Here is a 12,768-nt window from a genome sequence, read left to right as displayed (position 1 = left end):
GAGGATTTTATATGCGCTAATTTGAATAATTAGATTTTGAACTTTATTTTATAATTTTAAAAAAAATTAATGATATTATCTCTAATTATTGAATTAGAATCTTTATTTAAAAAATAAATTGTAAGTTGATAACTAAATAGTATTTTTATAAAAATTATTTAATTAAATTTGATTTCAAATTATTACTCTGTTACTTTTAATTTTATTAAAATTACTAAAGTATCTAAAATTCCCAATTTCAAACCCTAATTTCACTAACCATAACCCCTATTATCCAACTCACACACGTACTCCCCACGTGGTCACCTCTCAGTGAGCCACGCTCATTCTTCTCACCGCCTCACCCACTGCCAAGTCTCCCTAGTTATACACACAACACAACTAAAACAAACACACACACAGAAAGAAAACAAAAGAAAGGGAGAGAGCGATCTGAGAGAAAGCAGAGGGCATCCGAGAAGAAGGAAGGGAGGGGAGGCTCGCCGCCGTCGGGGCTAGGTGTCATCGCTCCCGGCGCCGTCGCTGTCGCGGAGAGGAAAGGAGGGGTTGGTGTCGCTGCTGCACATGGTGGGAAAAGAGGAAGACCACGCTGCTATTGCCATCATCGTTATTGTCAAGAGTGAAAAGAGATGCCACTGGGGCTGCTGCTGTTGTGGGTGTTGCCGTTTCTAATTACTGCTTCACTCCACCATGACTGAACCCTATCTTCTTTACCCAATAGAGCTTATGGCGCTGCTGTGAGAACCACTGTTGGAGAGGACAAGCTACTGCTGCTACCTTGGTTCTACATCGGAGCTGCTGTTACTGCCACCACCATAGGTGATTGGCGTTGCTGCTGTTTCAATTGATGCTACTGCCGCTGTTGTTCCGACTGCATTGGGGTGTCGCCGCTGCTGATTCAAAACAAAAGAGGGTTTGTTGGGTTAATTTCGAAGTTCGACCAATTGAGGTAAGAGATTTGTTTTAAAAGTAAAGGTTTTAACTCATGAATGCTACTAAAATTAACTGAGTAACTGCAAATGGTTTATGGTTGCTTTGTGTGAATAATTGACGGAGTTGAGTTGAATTATATCTGTAGTTGGTGATTGATTTGATGATTTAATGTAGTAATTATTAATGATGATGGTGTGTATTTTGAAGTTATACTTGTTGCTAGTATCTGTTTATGATGATTTTGCGTACTGAATGTTGTAAGAGATAGGATAAATGGTGTTACTTTTGTTGCTGAGCTTGCTGGTGTGAATTGATGAGTGTATATGGAAAATTATGCTTGGCATTATGTAGAAAAGTAAAGGTTTGATGATGTTTAAGTACTTGAAATCGTGTAAATTGTTGATTCTGGGTTCTTGGGCTGTGTTGGCAATGAAGACAATTTCGAATAACTGACAAGAGGTTAAACGTGTGATTTTGGAAGGGTTATAAGTTCAAATGTGGTTTTTGATAAGTAAGGTTGTTGGAAATGCTTAAGGCAGAATTTCTGCATACATGACAGTAGAAAGAATCAATTTCTGGGAGCAGTCTAGGTCATAATTTTGAATGAAACTATTTTTCTATGAAACTTTAATGTGTTTTGAGCATCTCAAAAAATTCAGAATTTATTGATGAGTGGTTTGGGAGAAATGAATTTTTGAAGATTGATGGTTTCTGCAGAAAATTCTGTTTCTTTACTGCAGAAGCACTAACTTCCAACTCACTTAACTTTCAATTCTGGTAAGTATTTGAGCTGAAACCAACGGCATTTTCAAGCTTTCTGTGTCCACAATCTTCATTTTAAATTTCATGTCAATACCCTATTTAACCAAGTAGATATGTTGAAAAGAGTATAGATAGCTCACTGGATTTTCGAAATCGAATTCTAAAAGGCATGGCTGTGTTTCTCACTTCATAACTTTTTCATATCACATGGTATTAATCTGGAATTTGATTCAATAGAAAGCTAAAAGAGTCTTGTTTGAGGTCGTGAATTTTGAAAGGCATTGGGTAAAAATTGGATTTTTAAGGAATTTATCAAACTTACTACTTGCTGCTGTTTTTCTGCATTTTCTTAGGAAACAATAACAGAATTTTAAGAGAGATGGTACAAGTTTTTATTGTGACCAAATTACCTCAACACCAAGTTTTGCTTTTAAATCATTAGTACTATAACAACTAGGAAGGGTTTAAAGTTAATTGGTGATGCGGAGGTATATATAGTTAAGCGGTGATGCGGAGGTATGTTTAATAATATGGTGATGCGGAGGTATGAGTATGTAATTGGTGATGCAGAGGTATATGCAACAAACCAGAGAGATAATAGGGATTTAACTCCTTTTAAGTATACTTATAAAAGGAGAGGAGAAAAAGTAGCAAACTGAATTTTAAATTTTGAAACTCCACATCTTTAGGACAGTAGTTATAGGAGTAGATATTATAAATAGGAAGACTGGAAAAGCTAGTAGGCAGGAAATAAGTGGAGTGAAAATCTAGTAGGAGAGAATTGACCTCTCGAAAGTCAATTATTCTTGTTTTTCTTTCATTTAAATCTATAATAGTTATTCTGTCAGTGGGGTAATTATCACATCGATAATTCCTTCCTCTGTTCAGTTACTCTGTTCTTTCCTTCTACCCTTATCTTCTACATTCAATTCTGCCCTAACAGTAAGGATACTAGAGCAACCATAACAATGGTATCAGAGCATGGTTGTCGGCGCCATGGAAAGAGCTACCTATAGGCTGGATTAAGGTGAATACCGAATACTGATAGACCATAGCAAAGTGGCTACCATTGGGTCAGTGTCGATAGAGTGAAGCCGCCGTGGACGCCGGCTTAACAATTGGTATCAGAAGTTCGATCTGGGCTTCTTCCTGTGAATGGTTTCCACACGCAGCGGAGGTGCGATGGAGGATCGGGTTGAGAGTCTGGAGAAACAGTTGAATGAGTTTCGATCTGAACAAAACAGAATAATGGAAACGATGACGAAAAGGATGGATGAATTGGTGATGCGAATTCCACAACAGGATTCGAGCAGTGGGAACTCACGCATCAACGATTCGGGTGGCGGACGTCAGCGAGATCCAACTCCAAACAGGGGTGATCTCAATCGCAGAGTGGACATTCCTTCCTTTGATGGCTCGGATGCGAGTGGGTGGTTGGTTCGAATGGATCGTTATTTTCGCATATCGAGGATTCAGGTGGAAGAGAAACTCGAGTACGCGGTGCTTGCACTTCATGGGGAAGCTCTAACGTGGTTTGAATGGTGGGAGTCTCAATCCACCTTCCCTTCATGGATTCGTTTTAAACATGATTTGCTCAAACGATTTGAGCCAGGTGCAGATGCGAATCCTCTTGCGCCATTATTGCAAGTGAGACAACATGGGTCGGTTATGGAGTATCGGAGGGACTTTGAGATAGCGGCTAGGGCACATAGACATTTGGAAGGAGATACTTTGTTGTGCATGTTCCATGAAGGACTCAAACCGTCGATCAAAGCGGAGATGCGAGTTGCCGAGTTTGAAAACCTCCAGGCGCTGATGGATAGGGCCATGATGTTAGAGTCGAGGAATGAAGCGTGGCGTGAAGAAGGAACGCACCCAGGAGGAAGACGATATGAAAATACTAACCGTCTGGGCTGGAGCGGGGCCAGGTCCAATAATTGGGCTCAGCCCACTTCACAATCCCCTTCAGTAACTAAACAGCCCACACCCATCCCACATAGTAAAATAGAATCCAATACTTCCTCGGCTCCTTCCACCACTAACATAACAAAGCCTTTATCACGATGGATTTCACATGAGGAATGGAGTGAGAGACAGCGCAAAGGTCTCTGTTTCCGATGCAGGGACAAGTGGAATCCTGGCCACGCATGCAAGTTCAGACATCAACAACTCATTCTCTTGGGGGAGGAGGAGGAACAACCCGAGGATTGTTGCGAAGATTCGGCCTCGGAGGAACCTGTAGTGACCATTAACAGTCTTTCTCTTCGTCTCTCTTCTCTAAGTTATTGGGGACTTACATCACACCAAACTTTGAAGGTACGAGCTACTATAAACGGTGTTGAGGTGGTCGTATTGGTTGACCCAGGGGCTGAGGCAAATTTTATTTCATCTTCTCTCGTCTCTATACTGGGTTTGCCATTGGTACACCTGCCTCCTTTCCGAATTGAGGTTGGAAATGGAGCAATCGAGCAAGGGTTAGGGGGCTGTGAAAAAGTGGAAATATTGGTACAAGGACTTTCTATTGTGGCGGATTTCTTGGTGATGGAATTGGGACGTTCTGAAGTAGTTTTGGGTGCAAGGTGGATTGCTAGTTTGGGCAAATTTGAAGGGGATTATAATGCCTTATCCTTGAGCTGGATGTTGAATGGGAAGAAGGTGACCTTGCAAGGTGATCCCTCTTTAGGGAGAAGTCGAGCTAGTGCAAAAGTGACTTTAAATGCCCTGAGAAATAATGAAGAGGGCTTTCTCGTAACCCCTGTGTTCATTGCCGATTCTACAGAAGCCCAACTATCTGTTTCGTCAGCCACTTTGGCAATTTTGCAGCGATTTGAGGATGTCTTTCAGTCCCCATCTAGTCTTCCTCCACAAAGAACTCACGACCATGCTATCGTATTAAAAGACAGTGCAGAGATTCCAAACATTAGACCTTACAGATATCCACATTATCAGAAGGCAGAAATGAAAAAAATAATTGATGAAATACTGCAGATTGGGATTATTCGGCCCAGCACAAGCCCCTTCTCGAGCCCGGTAATTCTGGTAAAGAAAAAGGATGGTGGGTGGCGGTTTTGCGTCGACTATAGGGCCCTCAATAAGATCACGGTGCCAGACAAATTTCCTATTCCTATTATAGAGGAGCTATTGGATGAGCTCGATGGTGCAACAGTGTTTTCCAAATTGGATCTCAAATCCGGATATCATCAAATTCGAATGAAGGAGGAGGATATTCATAAGACAGCTTTCCGCACCCACGACGGCCATTACGAATTCCTTGTAATGCCTTTTGGCCTCACAAATGCTCCATCCACTTTTCAAGCTCTCATGAACACTGTACTTCGTCCGTTTCTCAGAAAATTTGCTCTAGTTTTCTTCGATGACATCCTTATTTATAGCAAGGATCTCATTAGCCACAGAGGTCATTTGCAGAATATTTTTGAGGTACTAAGACAGCACAGTTTATTGGTAAATAAAAAGAAGTACTGTTTTGAAGCAACGAGCATTGAGTACCTTGGCCACGTTATCTCTGCCGAAGGGGTGGCGGCTGATCCTAAGAAACTCAGAGATATGCTTGACTGGCCTCCACCAAAAGATATTCGCAGCTTGAGGGGTTTCTTGGGCTTAACCGGATATTATCGGCGTTTTGTAAAGGGGTATGGTGCTATTGCTGCTCCTCTCACCCAACTTCTCAAAAAGGACTCTTTTAATTGGGGTAAGGATGCTGAATCTGCTTTTCAAATGCTCAAAACAGCTATGGTCTCAGTTCCGGTTTTAGCCGTTCCTTGCTTTTCTAAACCCTTCCAGCTGGAAACCGATACCTCTGGAAAGGGTGTGGGTGCTGTCTTGATGCAGGAGGGTCGGCCAATTGCTTTTATGAGCCAAAAACTCTCGGAAACAGCCCAGCGGAAATCTGTCTACGAAAGAGAGTTGATGGCAATTGTCCTAGCTGTTCAAAAATGGAAACACTATCTCATGGGACAGCAATTCACGGTTTTTACTGATCAACAGTCCTTGAAGTTTTTATTAGATCAGCGAGTCGCAGATGAAGGCCAGCAGAAATGGTTATCCAAGTTACTGGGATACAATTTTGACATTAAATATAAGGCAGGGACAGAGAACAGGGTGGCTGATGCCCTTTCTAGGAAATTTCATTTCTCCTCCCTGTCTTTTTCCATGGCAGCAGAGTGGGATGATATGGAGGCTGAAGTATTGGCTGATGAGAAATTAAATGGGATTATGCAGAAGTTATTGATGGGGGAAGAAACTACACCCGGTTTTGCATTAATGAATGGAAAACTCAAATATAAAGGGAGGCTAGTGCTTGCAAAAACCTCTAAATGGATTCCAAAAATTCTGATGGAATTTCATAGCTCCAAGCTGGGTGGCCATTCGGGCTTCTTTAGAACTTACAAGAGGATTTCTGCTATCCTTTACTGGGAGGGTATGAAGGCAGCAGTGATGAACTTTATTAAAAGCTGTGAAATTTGTCAGCAGAACAAGCACTCTACCTTGCAACCTGCTGGTCTCCTACAACCGCTGCCGATTCCTTCCAATGTATGGGCTGACATCTCAACGGATTTCATAGGAGGATTACCCAAAGCCAAAGGGATGGATACGATATTTGTGGTGGTGGATCGCATGACTAAATATGCTCATTTCTTCCCACTTTCACATCCCTTTACGGCGAAGGATGTTGCTGTTTTGTTCATTAAGGAAGTGGTACGCCTCCATGGTATTCCATCTTCAATTGTCTCCGATCGAGACAAAATATTCATGAGTGCTTTCTGGACTGAAGTTTTTAAACAGGCCGGTACTACTTTGAAGATGTCCTTGGCCTATCACCCACAGACTGACGGCCAAACTGAGGCGGTGAATAAATGCTTAGAAACCTACCTGCGATGCTTAACTGGTGCTAAACCTAAACAATGGCCAGCGTGGCTTTCTTGGGCAGAGTTTTGGTATAATACCTCATACCATGGCTCTATTCGGATGACACCTTTTCGAGCGTTATATGGCAGGGAACCTCCAGCTTTATTACGAGGAGGGATGGAATCTTCAGTGGAGGAAGTGAGGGTCTTATTGGAGGAACGAAATCAGATGCTGGATGAAATTCAATTTCAACTTAATAAGGCTCAGAACAGAATGAGACAAAGTGCAGACAAGAAAAGACGTGATGTGTCTTTTGCAGTAGGGGACTTTGTGTATCTCAAACTTCAACCATATCGGATGAAGTCCTTGGCGACCAGATCAAATCAGAAGTTGGGTGCAAGGTTTTATGGTCCTTTTGAGGTGCTAGAAAGGATTGGGGCAGTGGCCTACAGGCTGAAATTGCCTGACACCGCAAGAATACACCCTGTTTTTCATATTTCCTAGTTGAAGAAAAGTGTTGGACCCTCCTTACATCCTCAACCATTACCCGAAGCACTCACGGAAGAAGGGGAATTGCTGGTCGAACCTGAACACGCCGTTGACAGCCGCTACAACAATCAGGGAGATCTTGAGGTCCTTATCAAATGGAAAGAACTGCTAGATTTCGAGAACACTTGGGAGTCAGCAGCAACATTACAAACAACATTTCCCTCTTTCCACCTTGAGGACAAGGTGGCTCTTCATGGGAGGGGGGTATTGCAACAAACCAGAGAGATAATAGGGATTTAACTCCTTTTAAGTATACTTATAAAAGGAGAGGAGAAAAAGTAGCAAAATGAATTTTAAATTTTGAAACTCCACATCTTTAGGACAGTAGTTATAGGAGTAGATATTATAAATAGGAAGGCTGGAAAAGCTAGTAGGCAGGAAATAAGTGGAGTGAAAATCTAGTAGGAGAGAATTGACCTCTCGAAAGTCAATTATTCTTGTTTTTCTTTCATTTAAATCTATAATAGTTATTCTGTCAGTGGGGTAATTATCACATCGATAATTCCTTCCTCTGTTCAGTTACTCTGTTCTTTCCTTCTACCCTTATCTTCTACATTCAATTCTGCCCTAACAGTAAGGATACTAGAGCAACCATAACAGTATAATGAAATGAAAGAAAATGAAAAGTCATGAATGGAATAAATGAATGAGAATTGTATGTTAAATGGGCCTTGTGCCAACTGCTAATGCGAAATTGCCCGCCTAATTGATAGCCTGAGATTGCTAATGCGGGAATGTTCGCCTAATTGATAGCACTGTTCCTTACTGTGATACACATTGAACTGTTATTATAATGAGGCCTAATTGACACGGGTAACCGTGATGCCAAGGTGTCTAATTGACACAGTAAAGGGACCATATTCGGAGTTCACTCCGAGTAACGTCGGGTTGCGGGTAGACAACCAACGCATGAGCTCATGGTCTGCGCTAGGAACAGGCATGCATCATCTTGTTTGCGCATTTACATTTGATTGTGTTTGCTTTATTTTTATTTATTTGTGATTGTGCTGTTATTTTGGTGATGTGCCCGTGTGCTTTATAGATACTTTACTTGTGTTGTGGTCTTGATAATGTATTTAGGAATGTTGTTTATGGATAAGGAATTGTTTATGTGACTGGGATTTTGTTTAAGTAACGTGATTTAAAGAAAGGAATTTAAAGCAGTTTTAAGTGAAATTGTTTTTGTGATATGAGCTAGCTATTTGTATTTACTCTGTTTTTTTGCGGCATTCACATTCCCTACTAAGAACGTGTGGCTTTGTTCTCACTCCAAAGTTTTTTAAAAAAATCATTTTTAGAGGTACAGACAAGATGGCTAATTGAAAAGCTACGGACGAATAGAAGGCTTGTTTGGCTAGTTGCTTTTGGGTTTATTTCCCCTCGCCCTTGATGTTGAAAAGTGTTGTATTTTTACAGAGGGGTAGGTTGTATTTAAGTCTTGTATGAATAATTATTATGTATTAATATTAATTATGTGAGTATATGTTTATCTGACATAGTTGAGTTGAAGTATATACCAAACTAAAAGGAATTTTTTTTTTCTTAAAATCTATCGATCAGTTATTGTGTAGAGGCTCAATATTAAATAGCTAATAAAAGAAAAATAGAGTCGTAACGCCTTATTCTTAGTACGATCATGACGTGCTGAAGGCTAGGGTGTTACACAAATAACCAAACTTGTATACAACAACATCATTCAAAAATTTTTATAAACACTGAATACGAATTCTTATGTAGTATTTGATTAGCAGCTAAATTTTTTTTATACATAGTATAATTGTTCCTTTAAAATAACTAGAGTAAAACCCCACTATAGTTCCTATTCATTTGGTTGCCTCCTCCTCTTTCTTCTGCTTTTGTTTTGCCGTAGCATGTTGCCTCTTTCTCTTGGTTCTTATGTCTTTTTTTTACTGCCGCATATTGCTTCTATTTCGCTGTTGTATATCGCCTCGTCTTTCTTTTCTTGTGCTTTCACTATGCCAGCGACGTCCTCTTCTGTTTTCACTTCAGATTAAATCTTTTAGATAATTAAGAGCTCATCATTACTATAATCATTGCCATAATCATCTCTTCTGAATTTATGATCTCTCTAATATCCTCCCTCATGTTCTAATCGTTTCAAGATGCACGGTTCGCAAGAATAAGTTCGTTGATATTGTTGGTAAAAACGTCTTCAATCACATCAACTACTTTTTCATTATTCATGTTATTTGTATTAGCTTTTTTTATATAATTGTTGTATCAAATAAAAATAGGAATAGACATATCCATCGATAATATATAAGTTTGTTCAAAGAAGGAATTAACAGTAATAAAAAAATAGTTAAGTATGATTTTGGTCTTTAAGATATAGATAAAAAAAATTTTGTTCTCAACCTATTTTTACATACAAAATCGTTTCTAAGGTTTAACTTAATTTTAAAATTGTGTTTTTTACTTAAAATCTTAAAATTTATTGTCAAATTACTCCTAAATATAAAAATTATAAAATAAAAAAAAATAACGAGAGGGAGAAAGGGAATCACAAGGAAGGGAAGAAGGGAAAGAAAGGAAGAGGGAGAAAAGGGGGACGGCGCCGGCGAGGCTTGGAACCACCGTCGCCGTCGGGAATCAAAACCAGAGGAAGAGAGAGCTCGCGAAGAAGAGAGGAGATGCGAGCCAGTGATGCACTAGAGAGAGGAAGAGGAAGGAGGTGATGTCCCGCGCCTTGCCGCCGTCGAGGAGGTCGTGAAGAGAGAGAAAATGCACAGTCAAGGAGAGGAAGAGGGGTGCCTCGTCGCCGTCGTGCTCTGCCACTACCACTGCTACTGCCCTCACCACCGCTTCGCGTCCTCGCTGCTGCTCCTCCCTAGGGTTCTAATTCTGTTTCTAATTTGTTGATTTTGTTAATTACATTATTGATTTGTTGATTTTGTTAATCACATTATTTCTGATTCTAATTCCATTGATGTTGTTGTCTCTGATTCCATTGTTCTTCTGCTGTTTCTTCTGCTTCTGATTCTAATTTTATTGTTGTTGTGCTTCTGATTTTGTTTCTTCTGATTTTGATTTTGCTTCTAGTTCTGATCTTTCATTTATTTCTTCTGTTGTTGCTACTAGTTGAAATGAATTGTGTTTTGATTTTTTATATTTGAAATGCAGATTTGTTTTTTCACTTTTGTTTCTGCTTCTATTTCTGATTCTATTTTTTATGTTTATTACATTGGTTCTGCTTCTGATTTTATTGTTGTTGTTACTGATGATGTGATGAAAAAGAAGAAGAAAAAGAAGAAGAAGAGATGTTGCTGTGATGGAGAAGAATATAAATTGGGTATTTTGGTGAAGAAGAAGAAGGGTATTTTGGTCCGAAGGACAATTTAAAAATCAAGTTAAACCTTGTGGACGATTTTGTATGCAAAAAAAAGTTGGGGACGAAAAAAATTTTCGACCTATACCTTAAGAACTAAAATCATACTTAACAAAAAAAAATTATTTAGTTGTATGAGTATTCAAGAAAATTTTAAAGAATTCAATACTTGTATTGCCAAGATTGCTGTCGAGGACAATGACCCAATCAGGAACCTGCCAATAAAACTACTATAGAATCTCAATAGCAGTTGTCTTCTACCCCTCAAGTCTCAAACTGTTCAAAGAATTTGGTAAATATATCGACAACTTAGTTGTAACCTCCTTAATCAACTGCATATAACCATCTGCACCAACTGTGCAATGGAGATTCTATTAGTAGGCAACAATACAATGGTAGGAATTTCTGTGAAAGTGAAATAAGCAGACAAAGAAGTAGAGGTATCTCTAATTGGGAGCGGGATGTCACGGCCTTGGACACACTCCAACGCTACCGTGCCGGCACTCGGACTTACTCAACCTCTTGAGCTAAGACCAAGTCAGCCTAACCCTCAATACTTAGCAAGAAAGCTAAGAATACAAGAGAACACAAGAGAAAGGAAGCTTTGGTGGAAGAACACTTTATTGCTCAAGTGTGGTTACAAATGATTCACACACACCCAAACTCTAACTCTCACCCCTATTTATAGCCATCCACCTCCTCAATGGATGGTTAGGATTAAATCTAGTCAACGGTCCAGATTAATCATCCAGAACCTTCTTTACAAATATCTATCCTACCACAACTCTCTAAATGTTTCTAGATCATTCCATACCACTCTTTATACTTCTATATACATCTACACTCTTCTAGAATACTCTATGACCTTCCAGAGTCTTCTAGAACCTTCTAGGGTATTCCGGGACCTTCTAGGACATTCTAGAACGTTCCGGAACCATCTAGAGTATTCTCAAACACTCTAGAAAACCATACAAACACTGTTAAATCTAACCTTCTAAAATTTACCGTGACATTCTCCCCCACCTAATGCGCAGACGTCCTCGTCGCGTTCTGTTCATGATAGCGCTCTAGGTGTTCTTGGAATTGCCACAGGTCTTCGCGAGTTTCCCAACTAGCTTCGGTTATCGGGAGCTCTTTCCACTTGATCAAGTATTGGATACTTGGTGGCACCCCTCTTCGTCGCACGATGCGATTAGCTAAGATCTCTTCGATTTCTTTATCAAAGGATCTAATTACCACAGGCGGAGCGCGACTTGAGTCACCTCTACTCGGTTCGTCTTAGTCTCCATGATATGGTTTAAACATACTCACATGGAAGACCGGGTGGATCTTCACAGAGGGAGGGAGTTGTACTTTGTAAGCAACCTTCCCAACACGTCCAATGATCTCAAATGGCCCTTCGTATTTGCGGATTAAGCCCTTATGAACCTTGCGAAAGGTTTTGAATTGTTGTGGAAGAAGTTTGATCATTACTTTGTCTCCCACTTGATAGCTTGCATGCCTCCTCTTCTTATCTGCCAATTTCTTCATCCTCTTGGCAGCTTTGTCGAGGTAAGAACGAGTGACATCTGCTTGTTCTTCCCATGACTTAATCATATGATAAGCTCCAGGGCTCTTCCCTGAGTAAGAGGAAGAAAGAGAGTGAGGTGTAAGCAGCTGTTATCCAGTCACAATCTCGAATGGGCTCTTTCCTGTAGACTCACTCCTTTGCAGATTGTATGAGAATTGAGCAATGTCTAAGAGTTTTGTCCAACCCTTCTGATTAGTGCTTACAAAATGCCTCAAGTAACACTCAAGTAAGGCATTCACTCTCTCAGTCTGTCCATCGGTTTGAGGATGGAAGCTTGTTAAGAAATGAAGCTCCGACCCAAGGAGTTTGAACAGCTCTGTCCATAGTCGTTCTGTGAAGCGTGGATCTCGATCACTAATGATGCTCTTAGGCAATCCCCAGTACTTCACCACATTCTTGAAGAATAGTCGTGCTGATTCCTCTGCAGTGCAGTCAGTAGGGGCAGGTATAAAGGTAGCATACTTCGAAAATCGATCCACTACCACGAGAATAGATCCAAACCCCTCGGACTTCGGTAAGGCAGAGATGAAATCTAGAGAGACACTTTCCCACGGTCGCTCTGATGGAGGCAGAGGTTCCAACAACCCGCTTGGTGTCTTGTTTTCAATCTTATCTTGTTGGCACACAAGACAAGTCTTCACATAGCTCTCCACTTCATCTCTCATTTGAGGCCAATAATAAGAAGATTCAATGAGTGCCAAGGTCCTTCGCTAACCTTGGTGACCAGCCCACTTGGTGTCGT

At 40.4% G+C, this 12,768-nt stretch overlaps 1 long non-coding RNA gene across 1 annotated transcript; it reads left to right on the top strand.

The window, feature by feature from the left end:
• Positions 1-379: 379 nt before the first annotated feature.
• On the top strand, positions 380-10,617 carry LOC140182778 (uncharacterized). Its single transcript, XR_011878892.1, has 2 exons — positions 380-949; positions 10,366-10,617. It is a non-coding gene; the product is annotated as an uncharacterized lncRNA (long non-coding RNA).
• Positions 10,618-12,768: the final 2,151 nt, after the last annotated feature.

The sequence above is a fragment of the Arachis hypogaea genome, chromosome 20 (genome assembly GCF_003086295.3).
Source record: "Arachis hypogaea cultivar Tifrunner chromosome 20, arahy.Tifrunner.gnm2.J5K5, whole genome shotgun sequence".
Classification (NCBI taxonomy): Eukaryota; Viridiplantae; Streptophyta; class Magnoliopsida; order Fabales; family Fabaceae; genus Arachis; species Arachis hypogaea.
This window is presented reverse-complemented; position numbering and strand designations above follow the sequence as displayed.